The sequence below is a fragment of the Eulemur rufifrons genome, chromosome 30, assembly GCF_041146395.1.
Source record: "Eulemur rufifrons isolate Redbay chromosome 30, OSU_ERuf_1, whole genome shotgun sequence".
Lineage (NCBI taxonomy): Eukaryota > Metazoa > Chordata > Mammalia > Primates > Lemuridae > Eulemur > Eulemur rufifrons.
Window position 1 is genome coordinate 15,184,935 of NC_091012.1, and position 22,722 is coordinate 15,207,656.

Here is a 22,722-nt window from a genome sequence, read left to right on the forward strand (position 1 = left end):
CAAATTTTGTCTCCAGAAATACAAGGGGCATTTCTATAACTCAGTATTATTAGGCTCAACAAAAGGGAATAACTTGCATTTTATTTATTTCTGTAAGTCTTATAGCTATCTTGTTCTTGTTTCCTTTTACTGTCTTCCTTTGTGTTTTGCTGATTTTTGTAGTGACATGTTTTTTTTCCTTTTTCATTTCCTTTTGTGTATCTACTATATTTTATTATGTTTTTCTTTTTTCGTTAAAACCCCAAGAGCACTGAGATGTGTATATACCATAGATATTTTGTTTGTGTTTACTATAATTATTTTTAAACATCTGCCTATTATAACAAACTATTTTAAGCTGAAAACTTTAACTGAATACAAAGTCCCTGCCTTTTTACATTGCATTCTATTGATATCACAGATTATATGCTTTTGTATTGTGTATCCATTAACTCAAATTTGTGGTTATTTTAAGGGTTTGCCTATTCAAATCTATAGCAGAATTAAAAGTATTTTATTCACCATCATTATGATAACACAGAATACTATATGTATGCACACAATTACATTTACCATGGAACTTGATATAGTCACATAACTATGTGGCTAATATTTTACTTTTCATTATGAAGAACTCACTGTTTTTAGCAATTTGTGTAGGGTATGTCCCTTGAGTATAAATTGTTTAAGCTTTTTTGATCTTTGAAATTTTTTGTTTTCAACTAATTTTTAATTTTTAACTAATATTAATTTTAATTTTTGCTAGCAATAGTGTTCTGCTTGTTAGTTGTCATTTTTTCAACACTTTGACTGTATCATCCTATACCTTTCTGGCCCGCAAGGTTTTTTTGCTAAAAAATCTGTTGATCATCCTATAGGAGTGCCCTTGTACATGCCAAGTCACATTTTTTCTTGCTGATTTTCAAGATTCTCTTAGTAACTTTTAAATTTTTGATTATGATGTGTCTTGTTTTGGGTCTTTTTCTGTTGTTTCTAGTTAGAGTAGTTTTAGCTTCTTTAAATTTTCTGCTATCTTCTTCAACTTTAGGAAGTTCTCAGACATTATTTCTTCAGGTATGCTCCCTGCTCATTTCTCTCTCTCTCTCTTTTTTTCTCTCTTGTCTATAATTTCAAATGGCCTATTACTAAGCAGCTGGGTTTTTTTTTTCTTCTACATCAAGTCTGCTCTTGCATTAGTGAATCTTTAAATTCAGTTTTTATATTTATCAGCTCCATACTTTATGTTTGTGGGTTTTATTCAAGTTTAAATCTCTTTGTTAATAATCTCAATTTCTTTATGCATTTTTTTTCTTTTTATTTAGTTGTCTGTGTTCTCATTAAGCCAGCAGGGCATCTTTAAAAAAGTTATTTTAAATACTTTTAAAATTATCTTATGTGGGACCGCAAACTAGTACAATTTCTGTCAAAAGTAATATGGAGATACCTCAAAGAGATACAAGTAGAACTACCATTTGATCCAGCAATCCCATTACTGGGCATCTACCCAAAAGAACAAAAGGCATTCTATAAAGCAGACATTAGCACCAGAATGGTTATAGCAGCACAATTCACAACTGCAAAAATGTGGAAACAACCCAAGTGCCCATCAATACATGAGTGCATTAATACAATGTGGTATACGTATACCATGGAGTTCTACTCAGCCACAAAAAACAATGGTGATATAGCCCCTCTTGTATTATCCTGGATAGAGCTGGAACCATTTTACTAAGTGAAGTATCACAAGAATGGAAAAACAAGCACTAAATGGACTCACCATCAGCTTGGTATTAACTGATCAACACTTAAGTACACATATAGTAATAATATTCATTGGGTGTCAGGCAGATGGGAAGGGGGAGGAGGGGATGGGTATATACACACCTAATGGGTGTGGTGCGTACCGTCTGGGGGATGGACATGCTTGAAGCTCTAATTCAGCTGGGGCAAAGTCAGTATACATAACCTAAACATTTATACCCCCATAATATGCTGAAATAAAATAATATTAAAAAAATAAAATTACTTCATAGATCTTCACTTCTTTATGGTCACTTGAATATTATTGTTGTCCTTTTATTGGACTATATTTCTTGGTTATTTTGACGTCTTGGTTCATTTTTGATGAGATTTTGGTCATTAAAAAAAAGCTGCCTATTCCATCTTTTATTGAATGGCTTTGTTCAGGGGAAATTTAGCACCATACAGCCACACTGGACATTCTGGGCACTTCTCCAAATTGTTGGCAGGATGTATCTTCTCTGGAGTACTCTGTATATTTTCCCACTAAAAAGCTTTACCTATTTCTTGTTAAAAGCGCTCAGTCTTTACCTTCCATGATGAATTCTATATGTTGTGCAGTCTCTCTGTTGCTGCAATTGTTATTAACCTTTGTTCTCACTAGAGTCAGCCTGCCATTTAAACTATGTCTGAATTATTTTCAGCACTACATATTAAAGGAAGCAATAAGCAGTCTTTTGAAATAACCAGAGAAACCCAGGACTTTGGATATAAAATTGGATTAAGTGTTCACTCAAATATTTCTGAAGACCAGAGATTTAAAATTGAAGAGAATATTTCTAAATATGATCAATTTGATGAGTCCTTCATTGAAACTTTATTATTCTTCCACCAACAAATACTACCACCAGATGCCAAAATCTACAGCTGTGATCAGTATAGTGAGGAGTATATCCAATCATCATTGCTTAATCAATATCAGGGAATAGAAAATTGGGAAAAACTTACATGTCCAATAAAACCCTAAAGAATTACCAGGATATTTATATTGATGAGAGAAATTATCAATGCAACAAACCTGAAAAAAACTTGAACCCAGTCTCATGCTCTAGAAAATATCAGAAAGGTCAATATCCAGAGAACCAGTACAAATGTAAAACATGTGAGAATGTCTTTCATCAATGTTTAAAGCTTGTTAGCCATGAGGATATCCATATTCAAGATTATTCCTACAAATATAATGAATGTGTAGAAGCTTTTTCCCAGTCAGGGAAATATTCTCAAAATCAGGGAATTCATATTGGAGAATATTCATACAGACATAATAAATGTTAGAAACTCTTTAGTCAGCCATTCAATCTAAGAAAACATAACACAGTCCATACTGAAGAAAACCTCCACAAATGTAAAGAATGTGGCAAAACTTTTACTCGGTTTTCAAACCTTAGACAACATCAGAGAATTCATTCATACTGGGGAAAAACCCTACAAATGTGAAGAATGTGCCAAAGCCTTTCCACTCTAGTTCAAACCTTAGTCAACATCAAAACATTCATACTGGAGAAAAACCCTACAAATATGACAAATGTGATAAAGCCTTTAACCGTCGTTCAGACCTAACTCAACATCAGAGAATTCACACTGGAGAGAAGCCCTATAAATGTAAGAATGTGGTGAAACTTTTACTCAGTTTTCAAGCCTCAGAAAACATCAGAGAATTCATACTGGACAGAAACCTTACAAGTGTAAAAAATGTGACAATATCTTTTACTGTAGTTCACACCTTACTCAACATCAACAACTTCATACTACAGAAACCCAATATGTGTAATACATGTGAAAAATCTTTTATTCCAAATAAATCTACAACTTAGACATCTCCAGAGAGTTCATAGGGAAAGAAACTTTACAGGTGCAATGTATGGAAGTATTTAATCCAAACCTAAGTCTAAGTTCATCAAGGGATTCACACAAGTAAAAGCTGAAGCACATTTTCAGATTTTACACTAACCCAGAGTATTTATTGTACAGAATAATGTGAAGTCAAAGCAATTAGATAATTTATCTGATCATATTTTTCAAAAGAACAAGAACATTGATATTTAGACAGGCATAATTATATTCAGTGGGTAGTTCGCATAGACAGCATTTGAAATTTTTGAAAAGCAAATATTAATGTAATTCAATTCTTAAATTAGTTTATATAATACCTTCATTCCTAATGTTTATATGAAAATATGTGTTCTGATGTTTCTTCATCAGAGCTATGAGAGGCCATTCAATATTAGGTGTATATGATGAATATCAATTTTTTATGAAAGTTTAATGGCAAATGTAAAATAAATTAATAAAATATAATGAAAGATGATGTTGGTGTTGGAAGCATAAAATAATGATATGTGCAAGTGTACACAGTTTTTGTCTTCTGTAATCAGTTTTTGTCTTCTGTATTAAAGTAAGAGAAAAACATCCTAAATTTTCAAAATAAATCATTTTACCAATTGCTCCTTACGTAAGAAAAAACTGGCCAATTATTTAAAATACTGACATATCTGAACAATAGAATGAAATAGAAGTCTTAAATACTATTTGATGTGCTAGAGGACATAGAAATATTGAATGTTATTTGATGTGATAGCAATAAGAACATCTTCACATATATCAGAGGAAAGTGAAGATAACTCCTATCTGAAAGGTTGCATATGTATTTAAATCAATGTGCACTAAATAGTTAGTCTCAATCTTTAAATTTAAAGAAAACATAACTCTAAGATCACTATAGTAGACAGAAAATAATCTTTCTTGAGTGCTTGTGACCTAGGAGCATATAGTGGATTTTAAAATGCTTTATTTAGTCTCTGGGTTAATTAATTTGTTTTTATTAGTAAAACTAAATGGTTTTTAATGTTTTAACAGTGATGTGCAATGAGTGAAATGTTACCTTGCCACCAATGTTAAACTATCTTATGTTGTCCAAGATTGTAGTTAACAGACAAAAATAATGTAGTATTTGGGTAACACAATGGAATAACTTCTTTAGTAATCTATTTTTTTGAGGACCTAAGCTTTCAATACTATTGTAATATTGCTCTCATAGTTACTATTTTGTGTCCTTTTTCTCTTTTTTATAACTATGGGTATATTGATATAGTTACAATAAAGAGTATATGGGAGCATAATTCAAAGCCATACCTTTAAATTTTAAATCACTATGCATAAAATTTTATGCAATATTTTTCTTTGCACATGGTCCTTTTCTGGGATAGTTGAACACATAGAGATGTTTTGTTTAGATTTACATTGAATGCAGTATACAATATTTCAAGCTAAAAATAAACTGTATAAGAGAACTATAGAGGAAGAAATGCATATGTGTGTGTGTGTGTGTGTGTGTGTACCTATCTTCAGAAGAAAATGGAAACAATGATCAAAACAAATTTCAGAAGAATTGATGATGTACTAGCAAACTGGACCTCACAAATTCTCAAAGCAAACTGAGTTTCTCTGCTGTACATTAAATTTATTTCTTGCAAATCTCATGTCTCCAGGGTGCAGAATCCCTTCATACAAATCCTGTCTTTTTAACTTTCTGCTTATTCAGTTAGAGTAATTATATGATTTTATTGTCCCTGAAATTGTTGAGCATAGATGGACTGTCATATGCTCACACCTCCATCCTTCAAGCTGCACAAAACAGGAAGATAGAGTTTCTAGCTGTAGCTTCTCGGTTTCAAACTTATCCACAAAGCTGACTGATAACATGACTGTGGAGGTTTTCATATGCTTTTCTAACAGTAATTCTTCACCTAGCTTTTGTACCTTCATCTCAGCTGATAACTGGCTTTGTGACCACTTGCAAAGTTCCCAGTAATGGCCAATCCATGGTTAATGCCACGTGGTTATCTTCCTTACTCTAGGGTGTAATGCATTTTTCTACTAAAAACTTGTTTAGTCCCTCTGGCATTTTAGGAGCATCCCTGTACTCAGTAGTCCACATGCATCTCACAAATTGGTAACACCACCTGAAATAGATGAAGAGTAACACCCCAGTTTTTCCACTCCAAAACTTCCTTCCTCATATTTATACTTTGGTTATTGGACTAGTGGTGGCTAGCTCATCAATTGTTTTGTAAAATTCCCACACATGCAAAGTGATGTCCAAATGCAGAAGAAGTCAAGAAACCAAATAAAGAGGCAGACAAATCAGTTTGACAGTAGAGGGTCTTACTGGGGGGTTTATGGACAGGTGCATGGTCATAGGTAGCAAAAAGACAGGTGGATCCCCATGCTGTTACACCCTAGATACAGTGTTTATATACTATAGGGAAAGGGTATACATGTTAAGGTGCAGGACAATTAAATTTGACCTTTCAGGAAAAGACAAAAATACCAATGCTGTGTACTTCATGGCCTGTAATTTGTGTGATAACTTCAAGTTTGTTTTGATGTAAGGGCTGGATTTATGGTAATATGTGCTCTTACACACGGAGCAGTTGATAAAGTAAAAACCTCCGAGGCATTCCCAGAACAGGCGTTAATCAGAAGTAAATATGCCATTTTAGCATCCAAGAGGAGTTACTTTAGCCTCCACAAAGCTCCCTTTCCTGTGCCATGGAGCCCTTAGGGTTCAGAGGAGCCCAGTGGAAACTCCACCAGGCAGTGTGGATCCATTTGTTCCTCAAATAAAAGGAAATTGAACTTGCACTAGTCCCCATTATATTTGAATTTATTCTTCTTGTCTGTCTCCACATAAAATTTAAAAATCTTCACAAAAGGAAACACACTAAGCAGGGTCTGCTCATCAAGAAAGTGTGAAGGCCAGGAGATGGGGACCAAGTATTTGGAGGGGCAGAGAAAATGGCAAGGACTTTGGAACCAGCCTGGATGGGAGTCAGAGAAGTGGCAGATGTGGCCTCCAAACAGCTTTGGGTGTCTCTTCCATGTGACTGAGTTTCCTAACTGTATCAATCAGGGGTCAGACCTTTCTCCCCTGTTATGTTTTTTCCTCCTGGTAGTGGCAGGAGCATCCCCCTAAGGGACCTAAGCCAGATGTGAGTTATGCTGCCAATCTGGTCATCCAAGGGGTGCTCCCAGGGTGCAGAGCGGGATTTGTGGCAGCCTGGAGAAATACAGAGAATGGGAGCATTGAAAAGGCAAGTGCCAGGTTACCAGGGACCAGGTATTTTCATTTTAGGCAATGAACTGACAGTATTAGGCACTCACCAGGGAACTTTCTGCCTGGTTCCCAAGAAACCTGAGAACTTCCAGGCCCATAGGCCTTCAGTGCCATTCTTATGGAGGAACAGTATTGTGCACGTCCAAAAGAGCAAGGCAGAGGAGAGGAGGTGGGGCAGGAAAGGCCATGGTTGACAAAAGGGAATGTGAGGAAGGGTGGAGGGAAATACCAAGTGGACGGTGAATGGAAGGGGCGGGGAAGACAACTGTAACCATGGCAATGCTGAGTAAACTGAGAGAGCCCCTGGGTCCCTAGCTGGTCCGTACAGAATCAAACTTCAGGCAAGACAGGTCAGAAAATGGCATCTCCTGAAGATGTGGTTTCACACTTATGGGGGAGACAGGTCGCCCTGACTATGCTCACTCACCACAGACAGGAGAGGTTTCAGAACAGCCAGGTTCCTGTCCACCAGGTGAAAATGCTCTGTCCATGCATGTTGGGGTGGGCCAAAGGCTGGGACTTCGCAGGGCTTGCAGGGTATCTTAATCCTTTACCAGCTCAGCCTTTTGGGTGCAGGGAGGCCGGACTCCAATCCCAGCATGCATCGGGCTCAGGGGTGATGCGCACCCCTGGAAGGAGGGGTAGGGAGCCGCACACCTCGCCCTGCATTCTGGGAGCTGTAGTCTCATCACTGCTGCCAGGCCTTTGGTTGCAGAGCTGTGGGACTACAATCCCAGCATGCGCCAGGCTCGGGGGCAGTGCGCAGGTATAGAAGGAGGGACAGGGAAGTCCGTGCCTCGCCTTTTCCAAAGGAAGCTAGCTGTTGCCTCCTTGTCGCCCTCCTTATGACCTACTCTGGGCAGAGATAAAGGGCCAGTCCAGGCAGGGCAGTGAGGAGGGTGTGCGGCTGAGAAGTACACCTTGCATTTACCTTAATCTGGTGGGTCTGCTCGCTCCACCTTCAGCTGTACAGCTCCTTTTCCTCTCCCACCAGCACCAGGGGATCTTTCCAGATTATTTGCCTCCTCCAGGTCACAGAGCCGCCTGCTTTCCTAAATTGCTATGGAAACAGAGTGACGCCCACAACACTGTCCATTGTGCTGCTGACCGCCCCCCGCCCCACGCCCCACCAGCTTTCTCCAGCCAGAGCAACAGTTCCACTGCTTTTAGGAGAAATCAATCACCTGGCCCACCTATGAACAACTTGAGAGTTTTGCAGGGGATGACATGGACTGTGCCTTTGTGGAATTGTCACCCTCACTGATACCCAGATGTGGAAGGTGAGACATGCTAATTATTGCATTACCCAGGATCTGCTCAGAGCAGAAGGGAAAACCCCAATTCCCAGGCATGTGTGGTTGGCTACCTTCACCAACCCATTTACGTGGACAGGCCCTCCCCTGCCTCAAATCAACCTGGAAGTGATTATGGTTCAAGTTCTTTACACTTGAAACTGATCCCCCTCATCTCAACTCAGGCCTGACTGGCCAGTGTCTCAGAGACACGGATAGTGACCTGATCCCTCAGAACAGAAAAAGTGTTTCAGCTTTGTGGAAGTGACTTTCAAGGTATGGAGCATTTGAGGGGCATTTGAAGCCCGTCAGGTTTTATATCTCTGTCCTGGATGACAGTAGTCAGGGATGTACCTTAACTCCTGTTCTGTTGAATTTTTCTGCCTAGAGAAAGGAAACATCCAGAAGAACTTCTGTTTGCATGTAGCCTCTTAAGGATAGATGTCCCTAAATTTTTATGCCCTCAGGGACAGTTTTTAAAAAATTCCCAGATGGTGCCAGCTTTCATGGTGTTATATATAATCTGTAAAAACTTGGCTGTTAATATACATGAAAATAAGACCTTATTTATAGTACACATTCCAATAGCTTTCATTTGTAATTTTTGACTATGGGATTCTATCAAAAGAATTGAAAAACCCGACCATGGAAATTGGACCCTATTACTCTGTGAAGAGTTTACTTCTTTAGAAATAATTACATGTTCATTCATCAGCACTTTTGTATTGAAAGGGAAAGAAATCATCGTGTCATCTATAAGCATGGCAAAAGAAGGAGGAGACCACAGGACAATACTAAGGCTCCTTTCTGATTTTTTTTTTTTTTTTTTTTTTTTTTTTTTTTTGAGACAGAGTCTCACTCTGTTGCCCAGGCTAGAGTGAGTGCCGTGGCATCAGCCTAGCTCACAGCAACCTCAAACTCCTGAGCTCAAGCGATCCTCCTGTCTCAGCCTCCCGAGTAGCTGGGACTACAGGCATGCGCCACCATGCCCGGCTAATTTTTTCTATATATATTTTTAGCTGTCCATATAATTTCTTTCTATTTTTAGTAGAGGTGGGGTCTCGCTCTTGCTCAGGCTGGTCTCGAACTCCTGAGCTCAAACGATCCGCCCACCTCGGCCTCCCAGAGTGCTAGGATTACAGGCGTGAGCCACCGTGCCCGGCCTCCTTTCTGATTTTAAATAAGGCTTGTGCAGACAGTCTGTATGGTGAAGGGCATGCATCTCTTCCTATTCCTCAAGTATTGTCTTCCTACTCCTTCCTAAGCCCTCTTTAGGTGGGAGTTTCCAACATCCCACAAGTGATGGATGGGGATGTTGTAACATAAGAGTATCCACCATATTAAAGGAAGGATTAATGGAGAGGAGGGTGTTGTGATCTGTGTTCAGAGGCAATGCTGTTTGGTGCGTGGCTACAAAGATTGTGCTCTCAGCAGTCCCACAGTGGCTATTTCAGAAGCTCAGTCCTGATGCAACCACAGCTGCTGTTCACAGAGCTGGGTGCTCCTTGTGGCTTGGTGTCTTCTGTTTAGATTTTGTGGCTCTGATCCTACCCTGCTCACCTCATTCCTGGAAATATCTGCTTGGTTTTCTGGTTTGTTCCAGTTGTTTCCTGGGATCCAGTTGTGTAACTGTGTGTCACAGGATTCCACCCTCACTACCTAAGTCAATGTACACTGGCCACTAGTTTTCTTGTTGTAGCCCCATGTTCATCTACTCCAGTGGAGCTGTGAACAATTCTAGTTACTTGATCTCACTCATTCTGATGCTGCTGAGGCTGCTTAGGAAGCTGGACATCTTGTCTTTGGTCTCATTGACATCATTCTTTTTGTGTGTTTTGCAGTCTAATACTACTTTTTTTAATAATGGGAACACTTGTAGAAGGCACTTTTAAATACCTTAATGAACTTAACCCTCAAATCAAATTAATCAAGTAGGTATGTAATTCTCATTTAATAGGTTAGAAAATTAACACTGAGAGGAGGTTGAGTAACATCTTAGCTTTACACAAGTTCATGGTGCATTTTGAGTCTTAGCCTGGAGCTCTGCATCTAGGTGTGTTCAATGACCTCATATTCTATTCTGTGTCTCTCTACCTGAATCCCCAAAGGTACACATTGCATTCTGAGTCCATTTTCTACTTAGTAATAGGAAACTTCCATGAAAAGGAGTTGCGGGGAGGAAAGAAGCTGTAGCTTGGCCTTCCCTGCCCTCTGCTTTCCCCCTGGCAGGTGCTAGGTTTATCCAGTGAGCTGGAGCAATGGTGGATCCTGACCAGTCTTCACCTTGAACATTTGCTGTCATGCAAAGATAAACCACTCACTTTTTGCAGGTGTGATTTTTTTGTGTTAATTTTTCCTCTGGGCTTTCACAGGTTTGTACTGTAAACTAACATATGCTACAGATACTGATGAAAATGAAACTATTGCCCACCTACCAAATGGAAACAACACTTTTTCATCTTTTTTTAATTATAAAGAAATGCATACTGTAAAAAAAAAGTCAAATTATACAGATCTTTATAAAGTGAAAGTCTTCCCTTTCCTCCAAACTCACTCCATTCATAGAAAAAATTATTGTTAAGACGTTGGTGTTTATTTTTCTGGATACTTTGTATGAAATTATAAATATAAAAATAATTTAACATAAATTGTATCATTCTACATTGTTTTTTAATTTACTGTTTTCCAAGCTATAGGTCATTGACAACTGTTCATATGAGGACAAAAAATTTTCACTTATTATTTTTAATATCTTGGCCAATGAGGGGTGGTCCATTCAGTCAGCTGGGGGGGGAGGAATTAAGATTTTATTTTAGTTCACATCTTGTTAGAAAGACCATAGTTATATAAGAATTTTGTTGGCTACTTGTGATTGGTTGAGCTTAATTTATGTGTTTTTTTTTTTAAATATAGGCCTTTGCAAGTAATGGCTCAAGTTAAGTTTTACTTATGTTTGCAAACTAAGCAAGGTTGAGGTGACTAATAAGGCCTATTTCAGGGATTCTTCAGACCTGGTCTCCATTTAACTTAACAATTTTTTAAAAAATTTCATCTGCCCTGTCAACTTTAACTTGTAAATTTTAATTTTTTTACCCATGTAGGCACTTGTATTTGAAGACCTGTCATGGTTTCAAACTGAATCAATGATATCATTGAATTGCCCCCATTTACTAGGATAATAAAATGCTGTTCCCCAACTACAACAAAAGCTGCGCATTCTGGGGAAGCCATGGTGGGGATGAAGAAGAAGTGAAGAGAAAGCAGACCTGTAAGCCACACATGCAATTAAAACAAATTACATGTGGATAAAATGCATAATTATCTAAAATTTAAAATATTCAGAAAATATGAATGTTTACGTCATCCTCTATAATATGGAAATTATCAGGCAAAGAACAAAACAGAGTCAAATGCTTTTATTTTTCCTACATAAAAAATAAGCGAATTTATATATTGAAATATTGCATGATCCCAGTGTAAACTATCAATAAAAATATATCAATAAAATATAACAATATATAAGGAAAATGACAATACCTATATTGCAGGGAGTTAGCTACGCTCCCCGCAAAGAGGTTTTTTTTCTTTCTTCTGATCAGGTCTCTCAGGCAGAGGTCATCGCAAAGGATGAAAAAATAGTAGGAAACAGAAATAAAAGTAAAATAATGATAATAAAAATACACAGAGCCAAATATATAGTTTATAAAGTAAAGGTTTATGAAAATAGATAAAAGGAGCGTATCCGGATTGATATATTTCTTCCTGCATAAAATATATCCAAGACTGAAACTCCACACAGGTATTTTATAGGGTAGATACAGGCTCCCGTTGCCCTTGCTTGAGCTCAGGGGTTCAAAACCAGCCTGAGCAAGAGTGAGACCTTGTCTCTACTAAAAAATAGAAAGAAATTTGGCCAGGCAACTAAAAATATAAAAAAATTAGCCAGACATAGTGGTATATGCCTGTCGTCCCAGCTACTTGGGAGGCTGAGGCAGGAGGATTGTTTGAGCCCAGGAGTTTGAGGTTGCTGTGAGCTAAGCTGATGTCATGGCACTCTAGCCTGGGCAACAGAGTGAGACTCTGTCTCATACAAACAAACAAACAAAACAAACAAACAAAAAATGCTAACCTAAGTGACTGCTAATTCTAGAGGCAGCAAAGAGTGCAGCTGGAAAGGGGAACCTCCCCTCTACCTTACCTCAGTCATCCCGGGATTCCACTGTGTTCTGTAGAATTTATTCAGCATCTGTAATCTGAGCCGATAAATTCAGCTGGATTATTATCATTCTTACACCTTTTGGCACATTTTCCTTGTGTTTCTGTTCATAATGGGTGAGGATATGACTACTGCATTATGAGTTTTCAGAGACCTAATGGGCTACTTGTCTGTGTCTTGTCCTAAAAAAAAAAAAAAATACACAAATCCAAAAAGCCTGTCCTAACATTAACCTTTGAACGTTGCCTGTGATGGATGCTGACTTACTGACCTCCCTACTTCTCAACCCACAGAGAATGTGGAAGGATTATCAGGTTTTAGGGCACATGATAAAGATATGGAGGTGCTCAGTGAAGAGTGAGGTGGGGCCCTGTCCCACAGCCCTTGGGTGCAAATAAGAAAAATAAGGTGAATATGCAGCCAAAGGAGCCCCAGCAACTCCAGACTCTGGGCCTCTACACCATGACTGACAGAAGAAACAATGGCAAAGGTGAGACATCTGAAGGACTGAAATCATCCTTGGACCTCCCTGTGTCTCCTATTTACTCTGTGTTTACTGCCTTCTCCAAGCATGGGTAGAGGAACTCAGCAGAAATACACAAAGAGCACAGTATATTCCAGAATTCCTCACTCAGGAGCACATGCTACACCTGGAGGATCATTTTGGATGGGATATGGGGATATCTTGAAACTGTGTGTGGCAGGTAGAATAGCAATGGATTCCAAATGAAAGTGGATCTTGATTGTGCATCAGAACATTATGGGGGTTGGGGACTGCCTGGAGTTGGGTACTGATATAACATGAGGGTAGGAGAAACTTTGGCAAAGTTTGCAGGACCTTCAGTGCTTCCTTCACTTTCAAATATGAGCAAGGACTCTACTCTTTCTTCCCATCTCCCAAGGGAAACAGTAAGTTGAGATATGTCCACACACTTAACATAAATTGTACTACAGGCGAGAAGAGCTGCAAACGAAGATCCTACTGTGGAAGATTCCCAGGAGACTTCAACTGAAGCATCAGCAAACTGAAAGGAAAGGCACTCTGAGGGTGTTTTTTCCCTCTAGTTCCCTGCTCGTTTGGTCCTCATGGGTTCCCTGATTTGTTTTATTTCTGTGACCTTCTGGGGTGGGGCTTATCTTAAAAACCCAGGATGACCAAGAGGATTCCTCACATATGTGTACTTCTCTCTTCCTCTTTCTCCTCCTCCTCCTCCTCCTCATTCTCCTTTTTTGCTATTATTTACATGTCCACCAACAGCAGGCTAGTGTGGGCACTTTGGTGCAGATGTTCAAGTGTTCTTATCACATGCCTTCCAGGATGTAGAATCCTATATGCAAAAGCACGCATCTTTTAAGTTTTGACACATATTCCTTAATTATTCTTCAAAAGTTCTTTGGTCCTTTATACTCTGTGTAAGCATGTACAAACTACTGATCAGAAAAAGATATAGGATTAGGAACCATTTAATTTTGAAATCTGATGGTCACACAAAACACATATATTTTTAATTTAATTTATTTTTTCCAACCACCATTGAAGTTGGATGCTTCTTTGTGTGGGAAATGACCATTTGCACTTTTTTTTTTTTTTTTTTTTTTTACTGTGAAATGTTTTCATAGGTCTTGCATCTGTTTGATTTTTTATATTGTTTGTGTTTTTACTCTTTATTGTCAGGGGTTCCTAACATATTTTATTTGAATGCTGTCCCTCTCACATCATCCTAGGAAGCTGATTCCTGTCTATACATTCAAGAATAGATCTGACCTGGATCTGGTCTTACAAATGAGCCGGCTGTAAAGAAACCTGAGTTGTGATCCATGGCCCTGGCAGAGCCTCCCATCAAGACAAGAACTGGGCTCCCTCTCACCTCATGAACAGATAAAGGATGGGAGGTGGATTTTTCCATGGGCCCATGCTGCATCCAAGCATTTTGGCCAGGACTAAACAATCATTGCCAAGATAACAGTAAGCAGGCATGATGTTTGCTCATGATGTTCCCCAGATGCCACCAAGACATTTGTCCTGGCCACTTCCTCAACCTCTGGCAAAATGTGCTGATGTGAATGCAATCCCAGCTTTCTGCTTGCCAAGCATATATGGGGTCAGGCCTCCAAATTGAACAATCAGGCACCAGGCAAAAGATATTCTCAGGTTCCAAACCGGACTATCCAAAACAACTCAACTCTGCTTTAATAATAGAAATAATTAATAAAATAGATTTTATATCTTTTCAAAAGTGATATGCATATAAAAATTATTTATAGCCACTTTAAAAATATGTATGAAACTTGCAAATATCATGAAATTAGACTAGCATAAAACAGTACATTCTGTATTATTTTATTTGATTAAAAGCTAATAAGCAAACCAAATTCAGAAGTTTGATTTTTTTTTTTTACCATTGAGGAAGAAAGTATGGATTTGGGATTATAATATGAGGGATCTCATGGAGGGCTTGTAATATTTTTTTTTTCTTGTGGCCACTGGAAGCTGGATGTGCTCCTGTCAGATACTTCATTAGTATGTTCCGGTTGAGTATGTCTTATCCAAAATGCTTGGGACCAGAGGTGGTTCAAATTTTAGATTTTTAAAATTTTGGAATATTTGCACATTTGCATATTTGCAATAAGATATCTTGGGATTGGGACTCAAGTCTAAACATAAAATTTATTTATGTTTTATGCATACCTTATACACATGGCCTGAATGTAATTTTATAGAATATGTTTAAATAATTTTGTTCATGAAGTAAAATTTTTGTACATTAAAATCATAAGAAAGGAAAAATGTCAGTATCTCAACTATCCGTGTGGGCAATCTGTGGTTGTATGGAATCACCATCATTCCTAATTGTCTACTAATAATCAATAATTTTCTTATACATTTGTAGTTAAAGAAAAGTATATACCATTAATGAAGTAAAAAAATATATATATGTTCAGGGTAGCTACGTAGCACAGTAGCATCACCAGAATATCTGTTTCAGCTTTTAAACAATAGCAACAACAAATAATGGCAGGCTTGCAGTTTTTACATATGATCTGTGATTTCATTAAAAGATTACTGCACACTTTCTTTTCTTTTCCTTTTTATTTGAGAAGAAGAATCAAAGCAATCGAGGGACCACCAGTAAGTGGGTCCTCTAGAAATGAGAGGGCATTCTGCTGAACACCTAACATGTTTCCTCCAGAGTCATTTGCCTCATTAACAGTGCTTATCATCTCAGTAGTCTCTTTGATTTTGTAAACCATCATTATTTCTTGTTTTGTAAGAATGCAAAATACTCTGAGTCCTTCAGTAATCCAGCCACACGTTTCACCATGTCACCTATAGGTTGTTAACTTTTGTTAACAACATCTTCATCTTTGCTATTATCATGATTACTTTTATTCAGAGCCATTTTGGCTACTTCACCATATGTCAGTGAATAAACAACTGGAGCTTCATTATCAGTGCTATAAACTTCTTTAATATCCACTTTGTCCAGTTTACTGATGGTCTCCCAAGGTAAATGCTTTGCATGTGTAAGAAGCTCAGACTTTTTTTTTCTTTTGATATGCCTAACTTCAATGCCATCAACTTATTCACCATTACCACTAAAAATAGTCTCAGGCCGGAGCTTGTTCAAGGCATGCATAATTGTATCTTTAGTAACTGTGTTCCAAGTGTTGGCAACAGCTATTGGCATCCTTCATGCTAAACTCCTTTATAAAACTTTCCACACTCACACCTGTGTTCGCTGCTGCTAGCATGCTCTTCAAGAAAGTGTTTTTATATTTACTATTTATTGATATAAGAATATCCTGGTCACATGATTAAATTAATGAAGTTACGTTGGGGGAAAGCACATGGCATAAACATTACTTTTAATGAAAATTTTAGCTGGAAGACAAGCAAAATTGTTGTAAAGAAATAAAAAAAATCATCTGTATCAACATCATATTTGGAGAAATAAAAAAGAAATAACAAAGTCTTGCAGTTATTTTCCAGTCCAGTTTCCCTGTGGTGAGCATAAGCCACTGTTACAAAATGTATGTTCAACCAATTGGAAAAGACATCCTTAGAAATCCCTGCCTTTTTAAAGCATAACATTTGACTGGTAAAATGTTCACTCCTTGAAAACAGCAAGGAAACACACATTTGCCTATCACAGCAAGTTTACACTTACGCATGCCTGCTGCATTATACATTCCAGCACAGTTAGTCTGTCTTTGGCATCATTAATTCCTGCAGAGGCTGTCTTGTCAGCTGTAGTCAGTTTCTTTCTGGGGCAATAACATCAAAACAGTGATGTTTTATCAGCATTGTAGACTCATTCTGGCATGAAATTTTTACCAGCAGTGATTTTGGTAAACGCATCAATAAATTTCTCCACTGCTTTATGATTAGCACATTTTATCACTATAGATCTTTAAAAATGTAATGTGATGTCTTCTTAAATTCTTGCAGACAGCCTTTGGAATACTTACAGTTCTCTTTAATGTTTAGTCTATTGTGATCTTTTCTTGTTTTATGATCAACATACAATTAAGTGGCATGTGTTCACTGTGCATCTCAATTTACTTTTGCGACACACAATCAAGATCTTCATTTATAGCTTTATGCAGTGTTCATTAACTTCTGTCTGCCACTTTTAGCATAGAATTTTAACTTTTTATCCATTTCTTCAGGTCATATATGTTGATAATTTCAACACTATACTCTTCTGTAACATGTTTTACACTTATGCCACTGTCTGGTTTCTCCAGTAGATTGACTTTTTGTGCTATAGATAAATGTAAATGCTTCTTGCTTTTCTTATCATTGTTACCCATAGGAGTATCTGCAAGACTTGACAATTTAATGTATCTTTATACCACAAAGCAGAAAATAAGCAAAAACACAGTAAGCAATACATGTAGGTCTTGAAACTATGTGGGGCACCATGGGGAACCTACCATTGCTGCCTCTGGCCTGCACACATGCCATTTTCTTAAGTATTGCCCTTTGTGGGCCTGCTTGCATGGGGAAATATGGGTGTGCACAGAAAAGAGCTATTGCAGCTGAAGGGGACTGAGAGGGATTTTTTTTTTTTTTTTTTTTTTTTTGCCCTTGGGGGATATGGAATAAACTGTGTCTTGTGCAATTGTATTATGACTGTGACTTATCACATTAGGTCAGATTTGAAACTTTCCACGTGTGTCATGTTGGCTCTGAAAAAGTTTTGGCTTTTGGAACATTTCAAGTTTCAAATTTTTGGTTTAGGGATGCTCAACCTGTCCTTGCCATTCCCATACATTTAGGCATACATGCTATGCTTCAAGACACATATCTGCTAAATTGGATCCAATTTTTTTTTCCAGTTAGTTTCAAGGCCAGTATAAATAGAGGTTTGTTCATTCTGGAATTATGGCGCCCAGATTTATATCCTGGTTCTCACCACTTTCTATCTCCGAGATCTGGACCACATTTTTGAGCTTCAGTTTTCTCAACTGCAAAATGTGTTAATTATGGTTCCCTTCCATAGTTTCAGAAGGGATTAATCTTCTCAATAAATATTACCTGTTAAGTTGTTTCCTGTTTTTCTTTGATCTACGGGCTTTGTGGATATGGGCACTGGCTTGAGGTAAGCAAAGGAGAAAAATGAGGTTCCAGTCAAAGGCATTTTCAAGGTGAATAATGAGGAGATTAATATTATAGATGACACTAAGGGGCAGGAAAGAGAGGTAAAGGCATTTTTCCTGTCTATGGCCTCCCATACATCTCTGAACATGGAAGGTGGATCACTACTCAGGTAATCTATGAAAGAAAGAAAGAAGGGAGGAAGGAAGGGAGGACATAATTTGATGTACAAGGCCCAAGCCAGCAGGGCCCCCTGGGACAGGACAGAGATAGCAGTGACTGTAAATAATTCCATTTTCTATTTCTGTTGTGTTTTTTATCTTTTCCCTTGGTTACTTATATATTTTTTTCTTTTTTCCATCTAAAACTAATTCAATCTTTATAATTTCTGTTCTTAAAAGAGAATGGTCCAATAATAGAGGATTGGTTGAATAAATGATGTATGCCCCTTCATTGGAACCTTAGGCATTTATTAAAAATTGGATTAAAAAACATGAGGAAATGCTTATGTGAGATGATATACTATTAAAATAGCAATTATATTGATAACTTAAAAATTATAGCCAATGTTGTACGGTATGAGCTCAAAATTTACAGTCCATAAAAAGTGACCTGGAGGAACTATGCCAAACATTAAGAATGTGGTGTTGCTTATAGGGATTATGTGAAAAATTTATTTCTTTGGTTTCTTTGTATTTTTATAATTTCCAAAAGTTCTACAAAGAATGTTACTTAAAGCTCTAATTACAAATGAAAATTCCTTTTAAATAAGCAATACAGAACTTTAAAGGAAGAATATAGTATGAGTCTGTGTGTTTCTTTCAAGATCGTGTTTTGTCTGTGCAGTGATTCAGAGAGAACCAGGTGATTTCAACAACCTGTGTGATCATCAAAAAGGCATTACTTTAATGCATCACATAGGGTCCTAGATTAACAAATAAGCAGCCACTAAACATTAGGAAGTCCACGAATGGTACTGACTTTGTAGAGGGTCTGTGAAGGGGGAAAAGCAGGTTTCAAAACACTAGGTCACAGTCAAATCTATTTTTAAACAGAAAATGTTAGCAATGTTATTATGCATGAGCAAAAGGTCCAGGGCACACACTCCCCTATTATTGGATATTTCTGTTTTTCCAATTCCTTATGATTTTAAAAATGTTGGGATGAACATCTTGGTCCTCATTTAAATTTCTCAAAAAATGCCTTCCTGGAAGTGGCTTAATGACTGTTATGGGAAGGAGAGCCCTCCTGCAATGATGGGCCCTAGGGTTCAGACCTCTCTGCAAAGTGCCTTCCTGGTAGCAAGTCCCCATGTGTCCTTCTCAGGTCACAGTTGGCCTCAGGATGCCAAGGAGTCTGATGCTGTGATCCCCTTATCAGAAATTTCATGAATTAAGGTGCAACTGGTCTGCTTCCTGGTGGTCACAGGGAAAGGCTTTGGAGCATTCTGTGACCCTGAAGAATGACAGGGTCCCCTTGATGAAGAAGATGGAGATTGCTGAAGCAGAAATGATGTCTCCTCAGCATCAGAAATGGGTGCACAATCTATCCAATCACTCTTCTCTCCAGGTAGGTGCTGTAGTGAAGGCCACACCCCTACATGCGGGGGTATGTGAGTCTCGGAAAACTCAAAAAGAACTCACACAAGATGAGACCCATGCAGGAGTAAAATCTCAAGAACTTCCCCTGAAATGGGAAGGTAATATCATCTACTTTGCAGATTATTTTCTCACCCTTTCAATAAATATTCATTAAGTGCCTAGGGCCAGGCGTGGGTATGGGAACCTCATCCTCATGGAACTTTTGCCCTTAATGGTATATAAATAAGCAAATCTCTGCAAAGGTGGGAAGGCTCTGGTGAAGAGGACAAGGGCTGTGGGACAGGAGTCAGGAAAGCTCTCTCAGGAGAGGCCTCACCTGAGAAGACTACTGTGACACAGATTCTTAGGAACATGTAAAACTGTCATCATATGATTAAGAATATCTCTTATCAAATATAACTTGGAGAATCAATCTAGCGTAAAGTTTGTTGATGGCACCCCTGTCCATAGTTTTAGAACTTTTAGGGCAGTTTGTTCCTGTTCCTAAAGCTGCACTGTTGTCACTAATTTACACCCAATTATAACAACCAAATACAATACTAAAACCCAAAATTCAGTCCTGGATACTGCAAGGGGGTGGGGCGGGTTTCCTCTCTCCTGCCTGCTGACTCAGAACAGTGCCTGGAAGAAATTCCTGCCTCAGTTGACAGGTGGACTTCATGCTCAGCCAAAATCTCCTACAGAGGCCAGAACCAGTCCTCAGGCTGAAGGGCACGCCTCAGTGCCAGGAGGGGTGTTCAGCTGCTGTTAGACATGAGACCTCAGCATCTTATCGCCGGAGAATTCAGGTGTTCTTCGTCCTTCTCTGTGCTTTCCACATTTCTATACAGTTTTCACAGTTAACTTCGAAAATCTCAAAAAAAAAAAAAAAAAAAAAAAACGCTCCGTACATGTGCTCTGTCCTATCCCAGATTCACCTTTCATGTATCTGACATTCTGTGACATTTTAGGGTAGTTACTAACTCAGTCATTTTCAAAGTTTTTTTTCTTCATTTTCTTTTTCTTATTTGATGTCATTTTCCTCCAACAATTATGTGGTCAGATACCAGGATGCGAAAATGAGTTGGTGGTTTTTCTAGGATAATTACAAAGTTCTAATGCATTATCATTACTTATTATACATGTATTCACATGATAGTCTTTTCAAAAATTTCATCAAAGCTTGAGTTAAGATTTAGGAGATAGAAGAAAAACTCATCAAAGTAAATATTCCTCTTCACATTAGCTTTTACCTCGATGTTCTGGAAAAGTCTTGCACCCTTTGTATGAAAGTGCCATTATTCAGTGCACTGTTACCTGCCACAGTGCCTACATCTCCTCGCTGACCATCTCAGACGTGCTTCTCTTGAGCTTGAACTCAGCCAACTCCACCTCTGCAGCTTGTCCAGCTCAGAAATGACCTGGTCCCGCTGCTTGCTGTACACGGCAGCCCGCTCCTCCCGGTATTTCTCTGACTCCTTGGGGTCTTCACCTGTGTGGTCCTCAGCTCTGTCAGCTCCATCTCCCATTACAGGCCCTTGTTCTGGGCCGGGGCCTCGTGCAGCTCATGGTGGATGCCTCCAACCTCCTCAGGAACAGGGCGCTACTGGTGCTGCATCTGGAGGGCCGTGTCCCTCTGCTGGGTCAAGGTCAGCAGGCGCTGGTTCTCCTCCCCCAGCTGCTCCAAGCGGCTCAGGTCTGAGTTGTAGATGGCGACTTTTTCAGCTGTCTTCCGTACTTCTTCCACAGGGAACCATAGTCCTTCTTAACTACCTCCCGCTTGTCCATGGCCATAGCTTGCTGAGGATCTCGGATGACCCACTGTGCTTCAACACCCGCTGCTGGGCCCAGAGGTCTCCAGTCTCCTGATCCTCCTCGCGGAGTCCCTCCTTGTCCTCCTGCGACTGCTGCAGCAGGCCACGCTCCCGCAGTGTCATCTTTCAGCTGGGTCTCGGCACTCAGTGGCTGGCTGCAGAGTGTGTGGTAGAAGTCAGTCTCCTTGGCCACCTCCTTGCACCTCTCCATTCAGGGCGTTGGTGCACTGGTTCTGCGGGCACCAGTGTGCACTGGATCCTCACCCTCTCCTAGTGGGGATTCAGCCTGCGACGGACCTTTTGTCGAAGGCCACCCATGCGTTGCGAAGGCAGGGACTTGTGCAGCTCCTTTTTCTCTCTTGGGTCACTGGGGAAGCTGGATGGGGAGTTTTTTACCTTCTCGTTCAACTGCAGGACAGTGAGGGGCTGGGGTGGGGACGGCGCCTTCCCTGTGGCGCCCACACTGCTGAGGGAGCTGCTGCTCCCTGAGCCTGAGGACATGGTGGCCAGGACGCTGTAGGTGGAGCCCTTGTAGGCGGAGGCCTCAGCATGCTGCGAGGTCCCACGACGCCGTTCAAGTAGAGAATGGGCAGCAGGTGAGTCTTCTCCAGGTCCTGGTACTTCCGCAGGTCCTGGAACTGGTCTGACTCCTTGGCCAATAGCAGCTTGCACAGGGCTCTGCCTGGGCACCTCCCACCTCCTGGGGCTGAGCGCTCCCCTGTCCTCAAGTAGCCTGAGCACAGCTTCCATCCCCTTCATGGCCTGGGCCAGGCCCACCTGACGCTGAGCAAGCAGCTCCAGGAGCTGGGGCTCCATGGTGGGCGGCTGTGCCACCCCAGCAGACGCCTCCCTGGCTCCCCAAAGCCGGTGTGCAGGTGCCTGGGCTGTGGCCCTACCGCGCCGTTAGCTGGAGGCGGAGGGGTCGTGGGCTGGGGCCTGGGCGGGCTGGGGGCCCCCGGGAGGCGAGTGGCGCTAGGAATCGGCGGCCTCCCGGGCTGTGGAGCGCGGCAGCCTCGTGGACTGCAGTGGCGGCTGGGCTGGAAGCCGAGGCGGAGGTGGGGACGGCGGCTACAGCGCTCTGGGCGGCCGGGCTGTAGGTGGGCATGCTGCCCAGCCCAGCCTGAAAACGCGTTTGGAAAGCTGGGCTCTTCGCTGCCCCCAAATAATTATACAAGGCATGGAGGACAGTGCACAGGGCCGTGTTCGCCAGGCCCCAGAGGGCTCCGCTGAGCTCAGTGGCCGCCTCCACTCCGTGTGCCCTGTCCGGGTTCACCAAGGCCTCTGGGCCATCGCCTGCTATGCCATAGCCCAATCCCCCTGCCG

General features: G+C 40.0%; 1 pseudogene; it reads right to left on the reverse strand.

Moving 5' to 3' along the window:
• The window catches only part of LOC138378774 (ATPase WRNIP1 pseudogene), a 30,594-nt pseudogene extending 9,480 nt beyond the window's left edge, over positions 1–21,114 (reverse strand).
• Positions 21,115–22,722: the final 1,608 nt, after the last annotated feature.